The sequence below is a fragment of the Meleagris gallopavo genome, chromosome 13 (assembly GCF_905368555.1).
Source record: "Meleagris gallopavo chromosome 13, MGAL_WU_HG_1.1, whole genome shotgun sequence".
NCBI lineage: Eukaryota > Metazoa > Chordata > Aves > Galliformes > Phasianidae > Meleagris > Meleagris gallopavo.
In genome coordinates this window covers 16,192,524-16,217,418 of record NC_139416.1, presented here as the reverse complement: position 1 = coordinate 16,217,418, position 24,895 = coordinate 16,192,524, and the positions used below count along the sequence as shown (strand labels likewise).

At 42.0% G+C, this 24,895-nt stretch overlaps 1 long non-coding RNA gene across 4 annotated transcripts in view; it reads right to left on the bottom strand.

Moving 5' to 3' along the window:
- The window catches only part of LOC104913055 (uncharacterized), a 49,312-nt gene that overhangs the window by 20,190 nt on the left and 4,227 nt on the right, over positions 1-24,895 (bottom strand). For 3 of the 4 annotated variants that reach the window (XR_014886237.1, XR_014886238.1, XR_014886239.1), the window contains exon 2: positions 20,995-21,130. This is a non-coding gene — a long non-coding RNA (uncharacterized LOC104913055). Of the gene's footprint in view, positions 1-20,994; positions 21,131-21,723; positions 21,949-24,895 lie in introns of those variants that run through there. The other variant, XR_014886236.1, reaches the window with a different exon arrangement.

Genomic DNA, 24,895 nt, shown 5'->3' with positions numbered 1-24,895 from the left:
AAAACTTTGTATCACCATGGGAATTCACTCAGAGAAAGAAAAAATAAAAATTATGTGACACCTTTCCCATATGCAGTGCATGCTTACAAAGACTGCAGTCATTGTAGGGGTCATTCTGTTTAATCTCATGTGTACAAGGTCTAAAAAATGCAGTGGGATCTGAAAAACTCACGTATGAATTCATAACAACACAACGAACACATTCACATCAGGTTGTCATCTCTGTTGCCTGACATGCACAGGATAGAAAACCATATCATTACAGTTACAACGATGCTATCAAAAGCACTGGATATTACGTGCTAGATGGGTGCCTGCTTTTTTTATTATTTGTTCCTCATTCAACCCTTCATTTATTCAATATCTGGGAAGTGAATAGCATATGAACCATGCAACACTTCATCTGCTATTTCCCCAAAGCTCAGGAGGGTTTGATTCATTTTTGAACACACCTTTAGTTCTAGGTCAGACAAACTGGTAATGGCAGCTTTTTAGAATCATTTCAGCATCTCACATAAAAACAGATTTAAGTTCCTGCATCTCACAGTACATCACTTTTATTGTCTGTACAGCAGATCTGGGCATTCTCAAATTCTCTGCCTATCAGCCAACCCTGTTCTAAAGCACCACTCTGATCATAAGTAAAAGGAAAGCTATTCATGTAAGTATCCAGAGATTTATGGGGGTCTAGCAGTGAAGCAGACTTTGTTTTAGAGTGAATCACTAAGTGCTTTATGGTCTAGTTATTACACAAACACCACATTTTCCAAACTTTTCCAAGCTGCACGCAGTGTATGCACTGGGGAAGTCCTATGCTCTGTAATGCTCACTTCTAAGAGAACCACTGAAAACTAATTTCTTTATGGATGCAAAAGATTCATCCATAATCCCACAATTCAAGCAATGGACAAGATCAGATGATGCCAGAAACCAGGAACGTCTCCGTAATTAATTCTCTGAAAACAATAAAATAGATTGAAAGATGTCGTTAAAGGTACAATTTAACCTAATGAGCCATCATTTCAACATAAAACATAGCTTGGCTCAGAAATTATTGCCAGTTTGCATTGAGTCTAGATTTCCCTTACATCTGTATTGGCAAGGTGATAAATGGGTTCAGGCATGAGGCAACGTGTGGGGATTTCCCTGATGAAGGATAGGCCTACTCTGTGTGAAACTACTCCTAAAAGGAGCCTGGTGTGTCCCAGAACAATAGAGAGAGCTTTTAGATAGATAAACCTCAAGGAGCAATGGAAGAAAAAAATATTTTCCTTCTCAAGATACAGTTAATTGCAAAGGAGTTTCGAGCAAGAGCAAAATACCCAGCATATATGGGCCCTAGCTTAAAGCAGGTCTCTCGGCTAAACAGCGCCCTGACATCTGAGAGCTGACCTACTAAAACTTTACCAAGGGATAGAAAACTTTGTCCAAGAGCTTTATCCCAATTTGGAAATTGGGGTTTCAAAGCCACTCTGGTACGTGGCTTGGGTGCTCAAGCCAGCTGGATATAAAGCCATCCATGCTGTGACTGGTGCCAGTGTTGACATCGCTATGTGGGATACTGCAGGAAATATAATGCTGACCATGTTTACATACACTTGTCATTGCTTTAACACTGCCTAATTAACTGTGTACAGAATGCCTTTGGGACATTCTTCTGTCTGAGCAGCACCACGGAAAGGGTAAGTCTTGTATAGGATCAAAGCTGGAGTAGAGCTGAGGAAGGACAAGAAAAAATATCCCAGTGAAAGGAGACCACGAGGAGTGTTTTCAATCCCTAACCTGCCAGCAGTAAATCAGTATTCAGCAGACTGAAGGAGGAATGGTTTTCTTGTGCTGAACCACTTCAAAACCAGTTCTTGGGAAAGTGTTTCTAAGCATGCAGAGAATGGCTGAAGATCTTGAAAGAAAGGACTGCATTCACACCAGCTCTTGGCTCTCGCAAAGATTTTAGCTTTCTATGACCTCATGTCCTCCTACTCTTCAATTACTACCATCCAAAAAGAAATATTTTCATCCAACTGGCATCCCATGTAACAAAACAAGCCAAGATCTTTGTGAGGGGTACTGTGTTAACTGGTAAACTGGGCATTTTTCTGGGCTTCAAATGCTCCCAGCTCTGATTTATTCCCTCATGTGACGTTTATTCCCAGCATAGCAGCACTAGCAGTCACAAAGGGCTGCACCAGGGAAGGTTGGGTGGTTACCAGGGAGAGCAGGATCCTGGCGAGGTAAGACTGGGGCAGAACATCCAGAGCTCCCCAGTCCCGTGGAAGGCCTCACATGGTGACTGTCAGAGGCTTTGGGGAGGGTGGTTTTCCTGCACCAGCAATCACAGCCCCACCACCCTGCTGGCAATGGAACGTGAGCTCTGTTTCCCGTGATCTCAGTTCAGCAATTTGTGCAGTTTCTTCCCTTTTTACCTGGCATAAGCATTCTGGACCATATATGAAGAGTGGCACAATTCATTTTGTCTGCTAGAAGCCTTGGATAGATTCAGGACCCAGCTTATTTCCCTCACTTTGATTTAGCTCACCACAGAGTATAATTCCCCTTAAGCCTTGAGCTCTTCCACAAAATTAAATCATTTAGTTATGTTACCGATCATTTTCTTGTTTTCCCTTCCTAGATTAAGTGGGATACTACCTGTACAGCACTTTGAGGATGTGAAACTGCTTATTACTATGGTCTGAAAATAAACAGACTCATAAAGTTGAAGTGTACAAACACTAAAATAAAACACCCAGACAACACCAGGGAGGTGATGGTGGAGTCACCATCCCTGCAGGTGTTCATAGAGATGGGGCACTAAGAGACACGGATAGCAGGCATGGTAGGATTGGATGGGGTTGGACTAGATGATCTTACAGGTCTTTTCCAACCTTAATGATTCTACACCCCACTGACCAGTTTGATTTGATACATTATTGTGAGAGGTACTTAATGACACTACTTGACAACAAATGGTCTCCACCTGGTGATCCCCAACGCCCTCAAACTGGGCAAGAACTTTAACACAGCATTACATGGTTTCAGGTGATTTGCAGGCAGTTGTTGCCATCACTTTCCCCAGCTGTCAACTTCACACTCAGCCCATCAAGCTCCTGAATCACCAGCTTCTGCTCTTTCACATCTAAATAAATAGTTCTGATTTCACAACCTGAATATCAGGGTCTACAAATGACAGTGTGATTCAGATGTACATGTACACTTCAGATGTCCCTTCTGCAGGACTACTAATTACTGCGAGCTAGACAGGCAGGCTGCTGGCACTTGCTTGCTGGCACTCCATTTAATCCATTGGTATATGGGAGTCAACACCCCAAGGGAGTGGAAAGAAGTGGCAAGGTGGAGTTCTTTCAAATCTGGGTCAGGAAGAATCATAAGGACACGGAATATCTGACAGATAGATTTCCCTGTTCTCCAGTAATTAAAGAATTATTGTGCACTTAGTGACAATGCAATATAGAGCAGAAAATACATTCAGGTCAGATGTCACAGTTGGGGAGGGGATACTGAAGGTGAGAAAATGGTGTACCACAATGGCACTTGTTTATCTACTTTTATCTCATGGACATAATCCAATTTGGGGAAGGAATGTACTGTGAAACAGGAGTCTTACCTTCATTATGAAGCTGTTGAAGGCTCCTGGGACTGAACCTGAACTACACTGCCTTCCCTATAGGTTTGAAAACTTGTTTGCTCCTTGGAGGTCTCCCTTTTGGCTCTTAGGAGGAAAGTGCTAATTGCTCTGTAACAGCCCCACAAAGACCAAATTAACAGCTATGCCTGGCAGCTAGGAATGGGTCACTCTGCTCTGCCCAGAGCTGCAAACCCTGAGGATGGGTCTCATGATTGTGACTAAATTTAGTAAAAATGTTGTAACTTGGGTCCTATTTTCTCTCTTCCTGAGGAACATCCTGAGTCACTTCTGCGACACTTGTCATTTTGGAAAGATTTCAGTCAAACTAACCAGAACAGCAGAGCAGCCTCAATTAGAATTGTTTTTCATTGCTTATATGTCTTGTGACCTTTTACTGAATCCATTAACACCGGTCACTGTGACACTTCAATTTCCCCAAGCAGCAAGAAATCAGCAAGGCAAAGGCCCCAGCTGCAGCTCTGCAGCACTGTGCAGTGAGGATGCATCTGGGCTGCGTGTGTAACTGAATGCACACTGCCTCCCCAAACCATGACATGACAGCACCCACAGTGCATCGCTTCACCTCTCAGCTTAACAACATGACTTTAAGCTGTGCTTTTCTAAACGCCAGAGGAGCTCAGAGAGTAGGAACAGCAATATACGCAGAACTTTGATTCAGGTGTCTTGCACCTTCTTTATAAAGAGCTTTTCCAGAGCATTAACTGCATCTGGAGCACTCTGTGCTTCTCTGACAAAAAAACAGGTCTGCTCAACCAATGCTTTTATAATCCTAAGAACCTTTTGATCGAATTATTTTTTGTCCATTTGAAATTAGGTTTTGAAACCTCTTACAAACGAGCCATCTGAACTGATAAGAATGAAAAATTAGCTCAAGTGCTTATCAGAGAAATAACCAGACAGCCGGCTGCTGCTGTGCAAGGAACAGCTGAGCCTGGAACAAGAAACACCAACATCTCTTCAGTCCCCTTCCTGCATCTATACAGGAAATTGTGTGAGCACAATTCAAAGAACGTATCGCAGAGCTCTGAGATCTGACCTCTGCTCAACCCCAGAAATGGAGAGGCTGAGTACGTGTTCCTATTTTTCAGCAGGTTGGGGAAATATGTATGAAACAGGTTTGTAGCTCCTAAACGTAAGGATAGGAACAGAGATTCAGCTCCTTCCTTGTGCAACATAAAAAAGGAGCCAACAAGAATAGAAAAGGTGTTGGTTCCAAGTCTAGAACAGTGATAAGGAATAAGGAACACTGTTATTTTAATTTCCTATCTCTGGGGTACAGGGCACTCACTGCACTGCTCACTGCTTTAGGCATTACAAATACCTTCTACATGAACTCCAACATATGTTGAGTTTACTGTGTAATCACACAAAAGCCAAGAAAACGTGGAAGAAATGGAAACAAATGTTCTAATTTCAGATGTCAGTTTTGGAGCTAAACAGACCAAAGAAAAAAAGTCTGTTTTCACTGACTGGTTTTTTTGTCAGCAGGAAAGCAGTGAGTGGGAGGAAAATATTCCCTCCAGTGACAAAGGAGCTCTTCTGGCCTTTTGTTCTGTGCTAGAGCTGCACCTACTCTCTCTTACCTGTACCAACTCTGTTTCGTGCATGGATATAAGAAAAAAGTGTAGATATTGTTTCTCTAAAAACTGACTTATTCCTGACAGTACTGGAAGGTAGAGTGCCTCTTGCTGGATCTGCTGTGCGTGGATCACACCATGAAGCAAAGCATCCAGGCAGTGGATGGGATGGCCTTAGAAGTCTTTCCTCTTGGAGCTGTCACTGGATTTTCATCATGGGACTCATCTCGACTTCCACATTTGGCCCTAAAAGAGAAGTTTTAATGTGCAGACATATATCAGCTCTTCAGCTCATTTCCCTGATACAAATGTGGTATTTTGCATCATTTCAGTAACAGAGATGGAAGGAAAAGATGAAAATGAAATCAAACTAGATGAAAGCAGCGTTACAGATGGACACGCCTACAGGGATGAAAGGAAGAAAATGGCTCAAGATGATGAGAGGCTCTTTGGTGGTGTCTAACCTTTGGGGACAAAACGTATGACCCGGGATAGCTCCAGAAAAGCCTCTTCAGTCTGAAATTCTGATGTTTTCTTGCTCTATGAATGTGAGAAAATTGGCTGAGGCCACTCCAGTGTAAGTAAAGTCTCACCAGATAAAAATGCTATTTTAAATGGTTTGGCTTTTTTTTCCTCCAGAATGATGCTGTGAGGTGAATCCAGATAAGCACTGAATGATTCCAGTTCCATTAACCACACACCCTACACTGCTATTTACTCCAAGGCAGTATGATAAATTTAACACTGAACATATGTGTGACATGCTTTCACTCATCAAAGATAAAAGGCTGGAGAAGACAACATCACTATGGTTATCATCATCAACTGTTTAATGATGATGCAGTTCTGAAAATGGCACTGTAACACTTTCCTCCTGTTGAACACTCAATAGTGGCAGCAGTGCTGTAACTTTTAATCATGTTTCTCTTATATGCATTTCCCATTAAAGAAAGTCTTCTTGCAGTGTTTCTTCTTTCTCAGTCTCTCTCAGAAAATACGGATGTGTTATTTCAAGTCAGTGCTTACATAAAGAAAGGGCTTTACTTAACATTTGGACCTGGGAGACCAAAGGTCTTTGATAGCTCCTTAGTTTTTCAGGGCTGAAGCATGAACATAGTGCACCGAAACAAAAGCAAAAATGATAATGCCAAGAACAGGCAGAGTTCAAGGCAGATTAATTTGCAAGGGGATTTTCCACTTTTCTATCCACTGAAGTACAGAGGAAATAAAAAACAACCTACTTAGATTACTCATGTCTTCAACTGAAATCAGTAACAAAGGCATTCTGGAAGCCAACTGAAGGTGACTGCACAACCTCTTCTCAGTTCTCATAATCATGACTGTCTCTGGAAAACACCACAGTGGGCTCTGCTTGGGGTGGGATAGATGTTCAGATGAGTCCTTCTCAGAATCACAGGAGTGCTTTATTCAAGATATTAAAACATAGACTACAACGATACTTGCACAGATTGCAAGTAGCTTTAATTATGTTCTTATTTCAAGGAATTGGTGACCTTAGTTGGCATTCATAACTCACACTTTTGCTAGTAACAAAGAAAAAGATAGATGATTTTAAAAGATGTTGGGTCAAGTTTGTCCACAACCAAAGCATCAGGGAACGAGCTGTCCCATTTTGTGCATCATCTCTCTGAGTTTGACGGTTTAAAACAGCAATTGTACCTGTATCTGAGAAAAGAATAAGACCTGTGCAGCCAAACATATATAATTCATGGTGGCTTTTACTACACTAATGAAAGCACAATGTCTGAGTGCCTGTGATCTGACACAAAACAAGAAGTTTTTACTGTTGATGATTGCAGCTCTACTTTAGGCACTATAAGGAAAGAAGAGAGGGAATGTCAGCATGGCTGGGGCATTGATGAGATTGCATTTTTTCTTTTACGCACTCGCTCACTTTTCCACTCTCCTCCCATAGAACTTTGGCATACTCTACTCCTACATTTTTTGCCTGCAGCAGCTTTTCTCTTCCTCTGCAACCACCCTCCCACTTCCCATCCCATCCTTCTTCAAATCATGAGTTTTGACATCCATTTCCCTTCTGACCCTTTCCCACATCCATTTCTTTGTTTCCTACATTTATCCCCGGAATGTTGGTCCCACCTTGCTCTTTTCCTGTGCTTGCCTGCCTGGTGCAGGGAGCCTGCCAGGAGCACAGGTCATAGAATGAGCCAGCAATGTGTGAAAAAGGGCAGGTAAGTACCAGGTGAAGGATGAGACTTAGTAAAATTAGTGGATAACACAGCAGTGCAAGTAAGTACATACTTCACATTCAGAGCAGGCATCAAGATGTGGAAGGAAGCCTGGTTAATTTAGCTAATGTTTGATTCAGCTGATAACCCCAGGCTGATCCACCAGATCTGCTCCATCCCTCTGCAATCTCCTCAGGCCTCTGCCTTGTCTGGGGATCGTCATAAAAAATCAAACAGGGTTAATCTCACGTTTTGCTTCATGCTGGGTGTGCTGGTCTGTCTGTGCTGAGTTCTCCTGGAGGACACACAGTTCCAGGACCCACTGGTGTGCTGCAGGTACTGGCTGACCAGCTGGAACCAGGAACGAGCTGTAAATGCTCAGCTGAAGTGTTCATTACCCAGTACTTGGCAGAACTACCAGCACTCTCCAAAGTCAGTGGCGAATGCCAAGAAGTGCTGAAGTGCAGTGAGCACATCACAGAGTATGCATCTATGCTAGGCAGCAGATTATATCTAATACATATCTGATATATGTCAACCAAAAATAATTTAAGTAGATGCTGTAAAGTGTGGGCTACATTTACTAGTTCCTTTCCCACTTTATCCCTACGAAAGGGATTGTTAAGTTTATAAACATGCCACAATGTACTCAAGACATGCTGCATCTCCAGCGACAGCTAACTCAGATGAAACACAAAGTCTTGAAGAGTGCACATAGCAGCAATTGCTCCTTTAGGATATCAGACCAAGAATAGCATCCATCTGAAACAACAAGAAGAAATTAGGCCAGGAGAACATAATTACCCACGCTGGAGTTTGTCCAGGTTACTTGGATTACTGCTGCTAAAGAAAGCAGGAAGGGACCGTCAGTGAGCAGAAGTGATTAGAATCTGTGTTTAGAAAAAGCTTTTAAAGGTACTAATGTGAATTAAGCATCCCATTTCAACCAACTTTTGGTATGAGCCAGGCATCTGTTTCATTAAAATCTCCATTTTAGGCTGCAGCATTCAGCAGCTACTTTCGGGTTACAGCAGTAAATGTAATTCAGTTTTTGCCTAAGGTTTAGATGCAAAAAATTATATATCATAGAGGTCTTCCTGAGTGAAGAAAAATGCTATTAAGTGCTAAATAACTGTCAGCTAGACATTTCTTTTTGCCCTTTGTTTTTGGGCCCTCTGTGGTCTCAGTCTTGCAAGGAACCCCCAGACTGAAGAGGATTAAGGGCCCTCATTTTACGAGCTCTAAATTGGTATCTCCAGCTGTAAACCTATCAGAAAGTCAGCCAGCTCCCTCAAACCCACTGCAATATGCATCTGTAAAATACAATATATTTCCAAATGTAGGTGAAAAGGGTAAATGGGTGATTTGGTAGAATATCCCTGTGCATAGTTCTCTGCATTCCAGCCTACTCGGTCAGCCCGACCTGCTCTATTATAATCTGTCACAAACCAACACTTCTCTTTGCCTTCTATGCACTGAGTTCTCAAAGAAATTAAAATTAGCGGACCTCTCATTCCCAGAACAATATTTATAGCTAAAGGAAATTGAAACAGACTCAGGCATGCTCAATGTTGAATTATCCCTGTCAATTTCCCTCTCTGTGCTGCCTGTCCCTTGCAGATCTATCTGCTGTGTTTGCTGACTCACAAATCTTTCCACGTAGCAGACTTAAAAGACTTTATTATAAATACACCAATAATCTGAGCTGTTGCTGCTGCTATCTGCTAAGCTCCTGCATGGGGCTCTGTAATAATGAGCTCTTATATTCCTTTATTTTCCACGAGGGAGGTCTAAACAGAATGGATTATTTTTTTTTAATCAGCCATCTGTCCTGCAGGATTCGACAGCTACTTATTCCTGCTTTCTGGGGAAGAGATGGATTGCCTTGCTTGTTTTGCTTGCAGACAGAAAAAAGGCAGTATGAGCAGCACGGCACAGCTACCTTGATTCCTGGTGAGACCATGCTCAGGAAGGAGGCACTGACTTAAGCATAAGCTTAAGCATAAGCAGGGGAAAAGGAAGTCGTGCCAAGCCTCTGGCTAGCGAAAGTTCATTACCAACTGTTCTATCTGCAAGGCTTCACTGCCCACCCTGCAACCCAGCACAGTATCCCGCCCCATTCATACTTTTATTCAGTGGTGCTAATCAAGAAAGTTAATTATATGTAAGCCAGGGTTCACAATGGCAGGAATCACAAAATTAGAACCGCCTCCCACCCCCTCACACCTCTCTTCCGCTCAGCCCCAGAGCATTACTAATCCCCAAACACCTATTCAGTTTAATTGAGCCCTTATAGTCATGGTAAACATGCAAATTAGACTTTTGGCCCCTGATTTGCACATGCTCCTGGGTCTTGAAAATTAAAAGCCTTTACAGATCCTTCAGAGAAAACATGTCAAAACTCAGTGCCAATTTGTGGTGTCACTGCAAAGGACAGTTTGTGCAAAACCAGTGCTTTCCTCGGGAACACGTTGATTTTCACATGCTAGCGTGCGAAAGAGCCACCAGAACATGAAACACTCTGCGGTTAAAACATTCTACCTTGGATTTATGCCCAGAAAATGTAGACATTTTTGTACATGTAATTCCTTGTGCATTTGAATGCAAAGTTAATAGGATCGCTACTAGAATTTTTGCAGGACTGTTCTGCCCTGCAAACACATTGTGTGCTTGATGTGGAAGGGTCTTCATTCATACTCTGCAATGTTCATTGCCAGAAATATGATGTGAGAGCTGCTCAAACACAGCATCCGCACAAAAGATCTTCCCACAGCAGGCACTGAGGGCACTGCTGAACCAACCTCTTTATTTAACAATCATCCAAGGGCATGACTAAGTACTGTACGTTCTGTTCTTTAAAGCTCAATCAGGCAATAACAATGTAATACCTCACACCATCTTAATTTTCTTTCTGTTGGTAATTCCTCAGATTGTCCCCATTTGCTTTTGGCATGAACAGCTACTTCTGTTCAAAAATAAAAGAAAGAATTAAAATCTCTTTCCATCTGATCCAACAAGTACAAGATAATCAAAGCCAGATATGCCTGGAAGCTCACCGAGGCATGTTTTCTAGTGAATTGAAAATGTCTTTTTGGCTGAATAGTGCCTATTTCCTGTTTGAGCTGCTATGAAGCAGGAAATCCCCCCACCCATACAGCTGGCTACCCTTTCAGCCAAAGGATGTAAGTGCAAATGTGTCGTTCCATAAAACGTGCACACCACACCCATTTATGTAAAGCACTGGACAGACTTAGAGGGATTTGTTTCAACAAAAGGACAAAATCAACTGAGATAAATCAGGAAAAAAATGAGGAGCATAGCAATAAAGAAAGCTCCACTTTCGGTCAGTTGATAATCTCATGGTAAATTCTGGTAGCAGAAAGGTGAACTGAGCAGCCACTGATAGCACCGAGTTTGACTCACTGCAAATACAGGAGATATTCCTCCTCATGGCACAGAAAATGTTATCTGTGTAGGAACTCATCCTGTCCATCGGGGACATGAAGGCCAGTGAGTTGAAGAAAAATGCTCTTTGCACTCCAGGCTAGAGGAAGATGGTTCTGAAGTGCAACATGATGAGTGGTCACCAGGAGATATTCCTCTATACTGAGGGCAAGCAAAGGAATTCCCTGAATCTCCTGCTCACCACAAAGATCATCAGATGGACAGAGCTGTGTGAACACCCTATTTGCATAAGTAGGACAAGGATAGAAAAATTACAAGTCCAATTATGCCACCATGAAAAGTTATCCACAGTGGGACCAAGCAAGCAGCAGAAGGCCAAAACCATCCCAACCCAAGAAGGAGTCAAATAAGTTCCCACCCACGGAAGCTCACAGTACTCCTGCAGCCTGTGTCAAGATGTGAGCATGAAGCCAATGAGTTGTTGTTTCTGCAATCAGGTCAGTAACCTTTGGAAGCAGGCTGTAAGGAACAGAAACATGAAATAGCTTGGGTTGCAGTGGACATCAAAGATTATCAAGTTCCAACCCTCTGCTGTGGGCAGGGTTGCCAACCAGTAAATCAGGCATCAGATCACATTGCCCAGACTCCCATCCAACCCAGCTTTGAACACCTCCAAGGATGGAGCATCCACAACTATTCTGGGCAATGTAAGTGGGACAAAGTTCTTTTAAATCACTGCCTCCTGCAAGATTTAACAGAGCTCATTTCTCAGAGCCCTAAAATTTGGCCACAGAGATTTCTTGCTGTAGTGAGAGCCTTTCCAAACAGGGTAAGGCAAGACTGGCAGCTATAGACCTGAACCCAGCAAGACAATCTGGAAGTGAGCAGAGCCATGCAGCTGGGTGATTTCATTGCAAGGATCCTGCTGATTTAAGTAATTGGAAAGCAAACACCTGATATTCCCACCGACTGCAGGAGCAGCTGCATTTGCTCAGCCTTGTGAAGCCGAGGAACAAAGGGCTCCCAGTGCACAAAGAGGCCGTGATAACACTGCTACAGGCCCATCTGCTCTGAAGTGATTTCTGTGATGGGAAAAATGGGAAAGAAGAGGAAGAGAGAAGAGCCCTTAGAGCTTGAACCTTTTTGGGATTCAGTATGAAGCCTTCACAGTTTGTGATTGGGGTTGCCATAGCAATCCCGAGCCTTTTTGAATAAACGTAGATCTGAAGCAACACAGAAGTGCCTTTTAAACACAAATTCTTCTTTTGAAGTCTCTTCTCCCTGTGCTTGCTAAACCACCTTCTTTGGAAAGGGGCAGGAAACTCAGAGAATATGAGCAGAGGTTGCTCAGCACCCAGCAAAGCTGCCCTTTTGAGTAGGTTTTCAAGGTCTCTCTGTGGTCTTGCTAGGGCAAAGCAAACCTGAAATCCAGTGCCATGCATGGTGAATTCATTGGGAATTTAAGTTGTCTTCAAGCAAGACTGAATCCTGGATTGAGGTAAAGAAGAAAGCAGTGCTTCACCTCTAAAAGTGCCAAGATTCGTTCTGCAAGGTGCTTACAACAACCAGCAGTCGTTGGCTTGCTGGAACACATGTGGCACCTCAAAGGGAGCCATTAGCTCCCAAGATACACAGAAGGTGATCACATAGTCCTGCAGGCACTTTCTCTGGGATCATATACAAAAGAAAGCCTGCAGCTCTGTACTGTTATAAGAGGAGAAAGATCTCATAGCAACTCCTTTTCTGCAACTTTCAAATAGAAATTTACATTGGGGAGAAGGAGAGCACAGGAAAACCACAGCCGTGACACATCTCTCTCCAGGGTATTTGTGTTTTGCTCACATTTCTTGGCTCTGGGCTTCATCATTATTTGTGTGGAGATGAAGCCAATGCTTGAAAGTCTCTGATTGCTAGAGAAGACACCAGCAGCTACAGTTCCAGCTCAGCACCAAAGAGAAGATATAGCTTAAACATAAAAAAAGGTCAAAGCAGCCAGCTCCACAGAGCTGTGAGGCCTCCTGGGATTAAAAGGAAAGACTCACAGAGAAGCTGGTATAGACTTACTCTTCAGCAGGTTCCCCAGCCTTCAGGGGACTTTGCCATACAGCTGATTTTGGTGCATAAGTCAGGTTGTGTTAGTGGGGCAGGGTGGCAAACACATTGACTTGCTTCTCCTCGAACAGGCTTTATGCATCTGATTTAGTGCACTTTAAGTGGAGGTTCTCAACTCAGGATTGTTTGGAGAATACCGTTCTGAAAACATTCTGAGGAACTCCTGGGAATTTAGTGACACTGGAGTAAGATACTGGGTAACGTGGCTGTAGGAACTGACTCAGTGCAATCTGGACCAACCTCTTGTTGTGCCAGAATAAGCATCTATGAGCCATTTGGTTAACCCAAGCTAAAGGAAAAAACAGACCATGCTGGGAACAAAAGAAAAAAAAAGAGAAAAAAAAATAGTTTTTAGGCTAACCAGTTCCCAGTTCAGGTCACTGGATGGTCAACCAGGGAGCTGCATGAGCTGGCATTGCTGTTAAGAGAAAAACACATGCTGAACTTCCTCTCTGGCCTTTGGATGCTACTGAATCTTTGACCCATCACAAGTGATGACAGGCCTCGTGGAGAGTGAAACCCACAGCCCTCATTCAGGCTTTGGTGCTGAATCTACAGAAAAGCAACAGAATCTACTCCTGGTACGTGCCTGGAAGAGGCAAATTATGATTCCTGGAGGAATTTTCATCGTAAGTAGAAATGGATTTTACCCCTTTGTTCATAAAGCTTCTGAGGAAGTAACATTTTCAGTGAAAATATTAGACTTAGGAAGAGGAAAGAGTTCTCCTCCATTAGCCAAAAACTGTGCATTTGCCTCACTTGAGAAGTCAGCACAATGTGGCTTTCAGGAGATGCTGGAATGAGGCTGATTACTCTTTGTAGCACTTGAGACATCATCTCTTCTATCAGGATGCAGACCATTGTTTTCTATAGATTCATATGCATTTTTATTCTGTTACCACCGATTTTCCCAATTCTGACTCTATAGCCAAACAGCCTGTGATGCTAAACAGCCAGCTACAAGAAACACAGCTTTTTTTAATGAAGCCCCTGTTAACCCAATATGGTGGCTTTCTAATAACCCCCTGGACTCAGCATGCTTTGTGTTGCTGAGTCTGCAAGGGCAGTTATTACGCACATTACAGTGGATATTGCATTAAACATCTGCTGTATGAAATCAGCAAACTCTCCAGCTGAGCAAATTGCTGGGTGGTGTTGGGTCTGTGTTTGGCCCTGTGGTCATTCACTTGACTTAAAAATAAAATAAAAACTCTACCACACATGCAAGCCTTAACAAGGGACTCCACTGCACGCCAGCTGTCAGGATGAGAAAAGCACTGTAATTGGAATGATTAAAAGCTCACAATGGCAACAGACATGCTTCTTCATTTAAGGTGGAGTGAAACTGTCTGTTAGGAGCATTATTGCTGCTCCATACAGCCTGCCAAATTGGCTCAGTCATCTTTACCTCAATGCTTTAAATACTGCAAAACAGCCCAGTAGCTTGGCACCTCCATAAGCACCTCTAATTACTATTGGGGAACCAAAGCATAAAGGGCTCTGATAAACTCCAAGTTGCACAAAGGGTCTGTGTATTAAGAAGCACATATGCTTCAATATTTTACTAAAATACTGTCAATTCTGGTACTTCATCCCTCAGGTGACCATGGGAGGGCTCACATTTAATGTTACAAACAGTGCAGGAGCAGTGGTCTGGGAAGAAGTTTCCACGAGGCTGATAGAACTCAGTAAGATCTCAGACAACACCAGTGGGCTTCTGCAAGTGAATCAGCCTCTATCACTCCAAGAGTTGACTCAGGCAGTGTGGATGTGCAGGATATCTGCATCTTCTCTGAGTTCTTTTGGAAAATATCATTTCACTTCTCTGGAGCATGAAGGAGACCTTGAGGAAAAACAAACAGTGCTGTCCTATCTCTCAATGCCTTTTCTCTCTACGCACATCTAATGCTCAATAAAAATAGCTTTAAACCTTGGGTTAAGTAAGCTTCTTACAGTCAAGAAACGTGTCTCAAGCAGACACAGAGAGGCACAACTAAAGCACCATAAAAAGGCCTTAGGTTTCAGTGGCTGTAAATGGAAATATCATCTTGGTGTCACTGCTGGTGCCTAAGAGGGAACTTACCAACACTGAAACACCGACTGCAAAGAGCAGAGTAAGCATGAATGTGAAGATGTTTGGGAACATCTTAGTTCTCCTTTCCACATTTCTTTCTCAAGATCAGACTAAGTTCCTTTTCAAGATTAACTGGAAGCTTTGCAAAAAAAAAAAAAAAAAAAAAAGGATTGGCATGCAGAATAGATTTAAATTTTCACCTTTTCCCTATCTCAGGGATACATCAGCAAAGGGGAGTAAACTTACAAGTTGGACAAGATCTTGGCTACAGAAATATTGTCTGTGATCAGGCTATTTCCATGACTTAGTATTTGTTAGAGAGTTTCAAAATGAAGAATTTCTGTAGACATTCACTTCAGTTACTTCAGTTGTAGTTATTTCTGAGTTACAGTTCAAAAGTGAGGAAAGAGAACAGAAAATGAGAGTGCTTGCTGCATGAAGCACTACAGGTCTGCAAATTACTTAGAGTGTCAAAAGGCAGCTGGGGAGCCAGACCATTGTCTTACTAAACCTAATCAAGAGTGCACAAACGAAAGAGGGATGACTGAATTAAGCAAAATATTTGGAGAGCTGTTTCTACCACACTGTTCTATTAGCCTGGCTTTCAGGCAAGCTTGTTTGCTTCAGTATGCCTCATTTTCCACTCAAAAAAAAAAAAAAAAAAAAAAAAAAAACAAAACCACAAGAGTGAAATGGTTCAAAGAGACAGTTCCTTGCCAAACTCAAAGCAGAAGCCAAGGCACGATAAAGTCACACAATCCTTCCAAAAAAGAGATGCTCCCAGACCCCACTCCCAGCATCACGGGTGCTTGGCATCGTTACAAATAGGGTCATAGACCAAAAGAGCAGGATGCCAGAAGAAAATAAGGTAGGTGGACAGATTTTACGTGTACTGATTTCTCGTGTACTCTCTTCACAAAACAGAAATTGCTTCTCCAGATTGGGCTGCACCTTCCTACCAAACAGCCCTTCTTAGTAGGTCTCAGTGTTGTGCTTTCTTCTGTGAGCTTTTGGAAGAGCTGCAGTAGTTTTTTCCCTTTTGATTACAGGGGGCCCAGCCAACATCACAAACACATCCCTCAGACTACAGTTATGTGATTAAAGACTTCATGTACTGTCACCAGCTCATGGTAATATCACTCATCTCTTCCTTGTAGGTTCCCACAGCATGAACCTGTTAGGAGACTGATCTATGTGGCTTTAACATCAGGTGGTTTTTAAGCTGGATCAGTTCCCTGATCCACTTTGCAGTACAACAAATTCCTTTGACAAAACCAAAAGGGAAGGACAAAAGCAGGAACAAGAGAAAAAGGAAGGGAAAATAAAAGGGGCAGGTACACAGTAAGTTGGCATCACCACGAGTAAAATCATTCTGGTCATAGAATCCTTACAGAAATCACGTTATTGTGCCCCAGACAGAATTAGATATTAATACTGCTGATAGAGAGTTGTGGAAAGCTGCTTGCACCCTTGGCCTCAGAAGACTTCTGTTTGATAAATCCTCACTCAAGAGTACTACTGAGCAGCCATCCTTTCTCAACATGACAGTGGTTAAATACATCAATAAATGGGGAATATTGTATGAGCTCTGTACAACACAGGCACGACTGCCATTAATAACATAAACCATCTAATTGAGAAGACCTGAAAGTTTAAGGACACCCATGTTAAGGGGGGGAAAGAGGGAATTTACAATCCAGGCATGATTTTGGGTCTCAGAGCAAAAACTACTGGGGAAACTGTGTGGCCTCCATCCTGCACTATGCAGTTTAGAGCATTATAATCAGTTTACTCACTTCAAGAATTAATGTGCAGTGAGGCACACAAGGAAACAGACTTCTGAAGAAATACCAGCAGTAAACAGATTTATCAGAATGACGATGTTCCAAGTAAAACAAACAGGTGATGCAGGCTGTGCCTCCTCACGCTGTGCTGGTGGCTTCCTAAAGGCAGGACTGCAAGTTCTCTGCCTCAGACTAAACAGTGCACAAGGACACATTTGAACATGAGCTGCCTACTGCCTCACTAGAAAGATTAAGCTGGTAAATGAACTTTATGCCACTTGCAACCCCCCTGCTTAAGGCTTAGATTGCTCATCTAATTTCGTTACCTTTCTTTTCACGCCTATTAACAGATCTTTCAGAGAAACTTTTAAACATTGCTTTCAGTGGGAATTTTGCCTTCCAAAGCACACTGGACTAGGTGTATAGGTGCTATGAGGATGCTGCATAAAGTACAGTAAGGAAAAGGTGGCAAAAAAAAAAAAAAATTAAATGATTATGCTCTTTTTTCATCCAGAGGGTGGTGAGGCACTGGAACAGGTTGCCCAAGGAGGCTGTGGATGCCCCATCCCTGGATGTGGCTCTGGGCAGCCTGGGCTGCTGGTTGGTGACCTGCACATAGCAGGGGGTTGGAACCAGATGATCTCTGTGGTCCCTTTCAATCCAGGTCATTCTGTGATCCTATGATAAGTGAGAAATTCAGATCAGGAAAAAACACAAACTGAGCACCACGAAGAAAATCTCCCAACCTTGATTCTCACTTTTTGCAGTTAAATGCATGACTAAGAACATGGTCAGCTATTAGCTCAAGAAACTACCCAATTCACAAACCTAAATACCACCTTATCTGAGAAGCTGTCATTTCATAGATCATTTACTTTTAACGTGCACAGCTTTTTAGCACTTACTTATTCCAAAAATTTATGAATAATTTCTAACAACAAATCCATCTGAGAACTTTGCAATTTGTCATCAAACAAAGGAAGAGGCCAAATTTCTCAGATAAATTAGTTTAAATGAATTATTCATCAAAGTTTGCTGTACAGGGAAGCAGAGAACAATTCTACCTTGACAGACAGAAGCAGAATAATGATCTAACAGATATTTTCCTATCATTTGTTTCTACAAAATAAAAGGATAGAAACCTCCACGTGCACCATCCTTCTCTACCTTTAACACCAATAGGACCTAAAGCAGATTCAACATACAATAAAATATTTACTTACACAATATTCCATCACGTATTTTTACTGCTTCTAGTGCAAAAACAACAACAAAAGGAATCCTTATAAATTTAAAGGCCAATTGCAACAAAATGTCTCTAAAGTCTGTTTTAAAGTGCTTGTCAGGGACTGGTTTGCCCTCAGAGCATTCCTCCTAGCAGCTCTACCCCAGGGCCTATTCAAAGCCAATCAATCACTCTGTACCCTCATCTTCACCGCTTCCTCTTAAGCAATAGCTGGAAATGGCCCCATCTGCTCTAAAAAAAAAAAAAAAATCAAAGAGCAGCAGCTGGCAATCAGTCCTCTCTCCCAGCCTGTGAGACTTAGGGATATTGTCCTGAGCAACTCAGTCAAAATTAATTATAACCTAGAAGGAATTAATTAGAGGCTATCTTTATTTCATCTCTATTGTTGTGCAGACAATTGTTTAGCTATTCCTCACATGACTTGGTAATTACAGTAAGATGAAACCGTTTGAAATGAGATGTCCTGATGTCCTGTGATTTAGGCTTGCTTAAGTTGTGGAGGTGGGGGAAAAATACCCATTGTTAAATCTAGAGCAGAGCTACACATGCAAAAAGATTTGTCAGTTTCTGTTATCACTCTCTTGTAGCATCAGAAAAGTTACTTTACAACAACATGTTTCAGTGAACTCACATGATAAATACAAACAGGTGCTCTCACAATTGGAAGAACACAGGCCTTAAATCAAAGAAACCTCCTGAAATGTAGGAATCAGTATTTGTACCTTGTGCTATGGGATTTCTTCCAGGCACTTTAATACCACTCCAGATCAAGGGGCTCTAACCAGCACCTCCACAGCATCCTATGAAGGCAGGCCTGTGCTTAAAAGCAGCACAGATGCTTCCCAGACTGGTGAATTGTGGAGACAGCTAAAAGGAAAGGGTCTCATCAGGACTGAAAAGCAGTGGTGGAGTTCTCTATCTGGTTAGTAACCTGCATTCTTTCTACTAACTTTTTTTGATCCTATTCTAGGGATAAGATTCTCAAATGTAATAATCCAAAGAACCTTTGAGAACAGCTACAAACTAAAAATTGTAATTTGGTAAAGAGAAAACCCACCCATGTAGTTGTCATCTGTTGTAGTGACTTTTCTCTATAAACACAGAAAAGCTGAGTTCTGCTAAAATAAGAATCTCTTCCCTATGGCTCTGTGGTAGGCTAAGCAGAAGATGACACTCCCAATAGACACAACTGCTTCACACTTCCAGGGGTAATAAATGAAATATCCACTGTTGTAACTGGCAAAGGTGGGTTTGGCACTCCTGGGAATTAAGCAAAGCTGAGCCTATAGCACAAAAGTGAAGGTGAAGCTGAATGCTTAATTTACGTGGTGCTTGCTACTAGGAAGATCCAGATGCCCTAGGTCACAAAGAGACTATTTTTAGAGAATGAATTCCTATGAAATTATCATGACTTTCAGATGTATAATACATGAGGGGCAGGAAGATCTGGGCTCAATCTGGCTTTTCTTCCAGCGAGAGCTTCCTGACTGAGCTTTTACATCACCAGTCATATGGCAACCTGAAGTGAAGGAAGGAAACAACAAAGAGAATTGGTTCTTCTAGGGAGTGCCAGACTTCTCACTTAAACACAGGAGCTACATGCTTGGAAATCAGAAATCAGCTTGTTTTCTGGAAATGTTACCAGGGCAGAGCCATGCCAGTGGTAGCCTTTCAAAGTATTGCAAGTTAAACTCAATTCTCTGCACTAATGCAGCTCTCTTTCCTGTTACACTCTGATTTTCCCAAGCCATCAGTTATGTTATGTTCAGCAGAACTGGAAAAACTTGATTAATTAAAAACAAAACTCAAACATATGTGTTTCTTAACACATATGTGTTTCTTATCTTTCCAATACGTAACTGGTTTATTGACTAGCAATTTTGGTCTAAATTCAAGCTGGCCACAAAAGGTTCTCCATAAATTAGCAAAAACTTATTTAAATGTGCATCCAAAATCCTCAGTATTTCAAACACCACTGTTCAAAGGTATATTTCTCATTTAATCTAAATGGCCTAGGACATACCATTAACAGTTCCTGCTGCATGAGGAGGGTATTAAAATACTATGTGTCCCAACCAGCCACATGATAAAAAAATGTTTCCTGTGTTTAATTAGAAAATAGATGAGATCAATTTATTTAAAATGGTACTCAAAGTAAGCAATTAAGTGCTTCACTAAATAGGAGCATGTGCTGTAGATCTGCCCTTTCATTACACGCACAGTTTCTAGCTTTCTAGTACCAGACAGGAGCTTGCAGGCATTGCTTTAATAAAAATATGCTATTTCAGAATATTGTGATGTATTTCTGCTGCCTCTGGGGGACTTAGGCTAATACAGCCTATTATCTGGCCTTATAACATAGAACTAAGTGTGCAATTAATTGCCAATCTGTAGTGGATTATGGGAACATTCCAGATGGATGGGGATTTATCACAGTATTTTTCACCAGCAGCTACTGCCATTTCCTACATCTCAGACACTGCACTTACAGGAATACGTTTCTTTCTCAGGTTCATCTTCTGTGCAAGAATTTCCATTTCCTTTTGACATCAGAGACAACAGCTCAAGATGCATCACAAAGCACCAGCGAGATAACACAATATTGCTACAGCACACGTTTCTTTGTGATCAGACACACAATAGGACGTGTGGGCTGAACGCTCCCTCAAGAAATGAAAATGCAATCAATTGACTCAGTTAATATTTTGCTCTGTGGGAAAAACTCCATCAGACAATCTGGAATTTCATTAATCTGCGGCACTGCATGAGCTGCTGCAGCCTAAGAACAGGAAGGCTGCTTTGTGCTTTATTCCCCCTGTGCCAACACTCCTTAGCAATTTGGGACCTGGGGGGGGTGACGTTGACCTCTGCAGCATTCTTCTCTGGTGCTGCTGAGGTTAGATTAAAGCTGGGCTGACATACCTGGAGCTGTATTACAGGTGGCTGTGCTCCTATGGGAGGGAAGCTCTCCTGGATGCTGAACCCAGCCAACAGCCCTTGGCAGCACATCACCAACTGGAGCAGGGGTATTCAGCACACTGCTCTCTCAGGAACTGTTCTGTAAAACATTCAAATCAATGTTATTGTTCACAAACAAGTTTACATGGTTCTCTTTCTACTGTAGGGGTAAGTATTGTTCCTTAGACCATCTAGGTTGGGGTCACTTTCAAATAGCACGTGTATATACTATATATACTGCTATATACTATGTTCTCCAGACTTCCATCTTCTCCACTCACTATAAATACACAAGTAGGCTACTAGAACACAAAGACAAGAGTTGCATTCTTGGTGTTGGTCTAGGTATACAGTTCCCTAACAATGAATAGTTTTCTGCTTTTTCCGCACACTCAGCAAGTATCAGAATTCTTGTAAAAGCTTATAAATGCATATTTGGATAGAGCACAGCTTAGCTCAGTAACCTAATACTCACGTGAACTGCATGCTCTGCTTTAACAATTTTCAGTTTAATGCAATTTAAGATATGCTTCTGACTAAAAAGTAAAACATCTTATTCTTACAGTTACACCTCAACCTTCTGCTGACTTCCCTCCCTTCACAGCTTGCCACTCATTTATTTTCAGATGGAGAGCCATGTTCCACTCCCCACCCCCTCCTTAAGCTTCCATGGACAGACCCACATGTACTCACTGATCTCCAAATTGCTTTTGCCATGTGTTAGCATTAATAATTAATGAAAGCAGCTGATGGTTCCAAGTGACCTATTCTCCTGTGAGGGCAGAGATGAGCCAGAGAGAAGAGAGGATTCATTTCTGAACCTCCAATTTCAGTATCGAAGTTCAAAATCAAAACACCATCAGCAACATAAATCTGTTTATCTCAAGAGATCAGTTTGTTCTGAGAGGTGGCCAGAACTGCCCCTCAGCCTAAAAAGCAGATATTGCCACGCTCAGGGCTTCTTACACATAAAATATCACACTTTCCTCCAGTGTGTGACATTTCTCAGGACTTTCTTGACATTTAAGAACCATTCAGGCATTTAATAATAATCAGGAAGAGAAATAGAATGGGAAAGAGAAATAGAATGAAGGATTAAAGGAAATGAATATGTATAGGGCATAAAAAAGAATGAGATGCTGGTACACAATGGGAAACCACAGAGCCACAGAGCAGAGTGGGAGGGCTTGTGTTCATTAAGTGTTGATACAATGGATTTAAACAAAATTGAATAAAATCCAATTTAAATGCTAGAATAAAAAGCCTTGAATGATCAGCTAGGGAATAGCACGGCTTTCTGCCTCTCAGAGGTCAGATCACTGGTTGACCAACAACAGCTGCAGATGGTCTGACAGCAGACGCCTGCAGGAATTAAAAAATTACAGGGTTAGAGCAAATCTACTGCTTCTTTTTAACCCCATTCTTTGCTTCCATTCCTCTTTTTCTAGCAAAAGAATTATTCTGTAGTACACACACAAAAATATACCTATCACGGCTGTGATGCCAGAGCTGCTATCTTATTAATTTTTGTCGTGTTTCAGATTATGTTTGCTTCTATATGTGTGAGCCTAAGAGAGTTCTATGCAATTTTAAACGAATAATTGATTCTTGAGCAATCAGACAGCAAATTCTTCCGCTGAGAAAGAGCAAATAAAAAAATACACTATAGCTCATAATTTTCTTCCAAGTCAGGAGAAAAGCTTTCCCAGAGATAGCAGTGCAGAGCTTATTAGCAGCCTCCTGTTAATGTAGACTCCGTGCTTAAAGATTATTTAGGGATGACTAGCTCATGTTACATTTATTTCCTCTAAACTCACCCTGGGCTACGTGAAGAGCAAAACCAGTGACCATTTGGGGGAAGCTTCACACAGTGCCACAAACAAAATCCAGAGATTGAACAATTTCTGTGCAGCCACGCCATGTCACATGCAGCTGTACCACAAGAAACAAAGACAAACCCAAAGATGCAACAGTTGTGTCTTCTGTAAATAAAGAATAAAGAATAACATGCCCTGGGATGTGAAAAGCATGGAAGTGCCCAATGTGTGATAAGCAAATCAGAGAAGGAAAAGTTGGTGTTTGGAAAGATAAATTGTGTCCCTCTTTGCTTTTTTTTTTTCAGTTGTGTCTGCTTTCTGTGTCCTTACTTTAATCAAAGCAAAAACGTGTTGCTCCCCATTCTCCAAGTCAGCCTTTACAGCCTGCAAGAGCTTTCTTAGGAGTCATCCAAGTGCCACAGAATCAGTACATTTTTCAGCAAATGACTCACTTTTTTAATCCCCCGTGTGTAGGGCACAGAAAACACGTGCGTTTATATTGTTTCTGGTTGGCTGTGCAGCTAGAAATTGTACTGCTGTGACTTCATCCTCACCAAGGGACTTGCTGTTACAGCAGGCTGATCATCATGTTTTAGTCATGACAAAAGGGAAAACCTGTGCGTGGCTACTTAAGGCAATCACTGAACCACTTTTAGTATTGTGTCATGATATTGATTTGCTATTAACAGAGCTTGGCTTTCAGTAATGCTTATGACACTCTCATCCTATCACGAGACACATGAAGCATTTCATAGTCAGGCCCTAAGCGTGCTTTATTTAGGATTGTGTGCTTATTTTAGGATTCAAAGATTAGCCTCTAACATAGATCTCTTTAGGACAGTACAGATGAAGCGTGCTTACCGGAGGTATTCCTGCATTCTGTTTTCATGGACAGTTAACCTACATTTTGATTTTCCACTCAGAAAGATGGGCTGGAAACTCCTGCTGTCAGATGAAACACTTGGAGCATCCCTGCACTAGTTAAAGGAACAGCTTGGTGGTCTCTCATGCTGCTCCCAGCTTAATCTGATATTGGTATGCCATAATACAATGATGCTTTTCTATACTGATTCACAGCATCTTTTATTCTCCAACACCAGTATACATTAGGATATGTATTGTAAGCAAAAGACAAACATTTCATCTGCACACTTGGTGGTGTCTACCACCCACTGCCCAGAGCTGGAGGTATCTGTATGCTGCTTCTTTGTAGATTTGCCTTCAAGACCCCCATTTTGCTTGCCCATCACATTCTTACTGGAAGGGACAGCAACACTTTCCCACCCAAGATGAAGGAAGGGAAAGAAATAGCCTCAAAAATCAGCCTTGTTGTCATGGAAACCAGAACAAGGATTTGGGAGGCCAAACTGGATGCATTTGTAAATCAGAGATGAAGACAATCCTACCCATTTATAACAATACCTTCAGTGGGAAATGTCTTTAATTACAGGAAGTCAGGTCAACAACAAACTCAACAAAAGCTACAGCGTAAAGAAGTATGTGAGTAATTATTTTCTCTAAGTGAACACAATGGCATCAGAACCAGTGGTACCCATGTTTGACAGAAAGGCAGAGACAGCAGTAGCCATAGAAACGGTTTGCTCTTCCTAAGTGGCATAAGGTGTTGTGTAACTTGGTTCTGGTGATGGCCTCACAATTGCCAACCGGGTGGCTGCGCTGGCCATCCATTAGCTGCTCCCAAACACATCCAGTGGTTCACCTTCTTCCCTACCCCCATCCTCCTGAATCTCCTCTTGCCCACATCAGATGCCGGCATCTCTGGCAAAGCTGGTTTGTGCTCCGATCTGTGACAAACCTCTTGTTAAATGTTGGAAATCACTGCTTTAAACTGCAACTTGAGCCCCGTCAGGGGACACGCACACTGCCAGCCAGTTCCAGCAGGCAGGTGACTTACACAGCAGCCTTCAAAGCTATCACAGCTCTCTGTTATGATCTTGATCTCTTGATATGGTACCTTACTCAGTATAAGTGCACGTTAACCTCTCGAGTGTGTAATGCATAATAGAGCCCAAGCTGTGAAAAGCCAA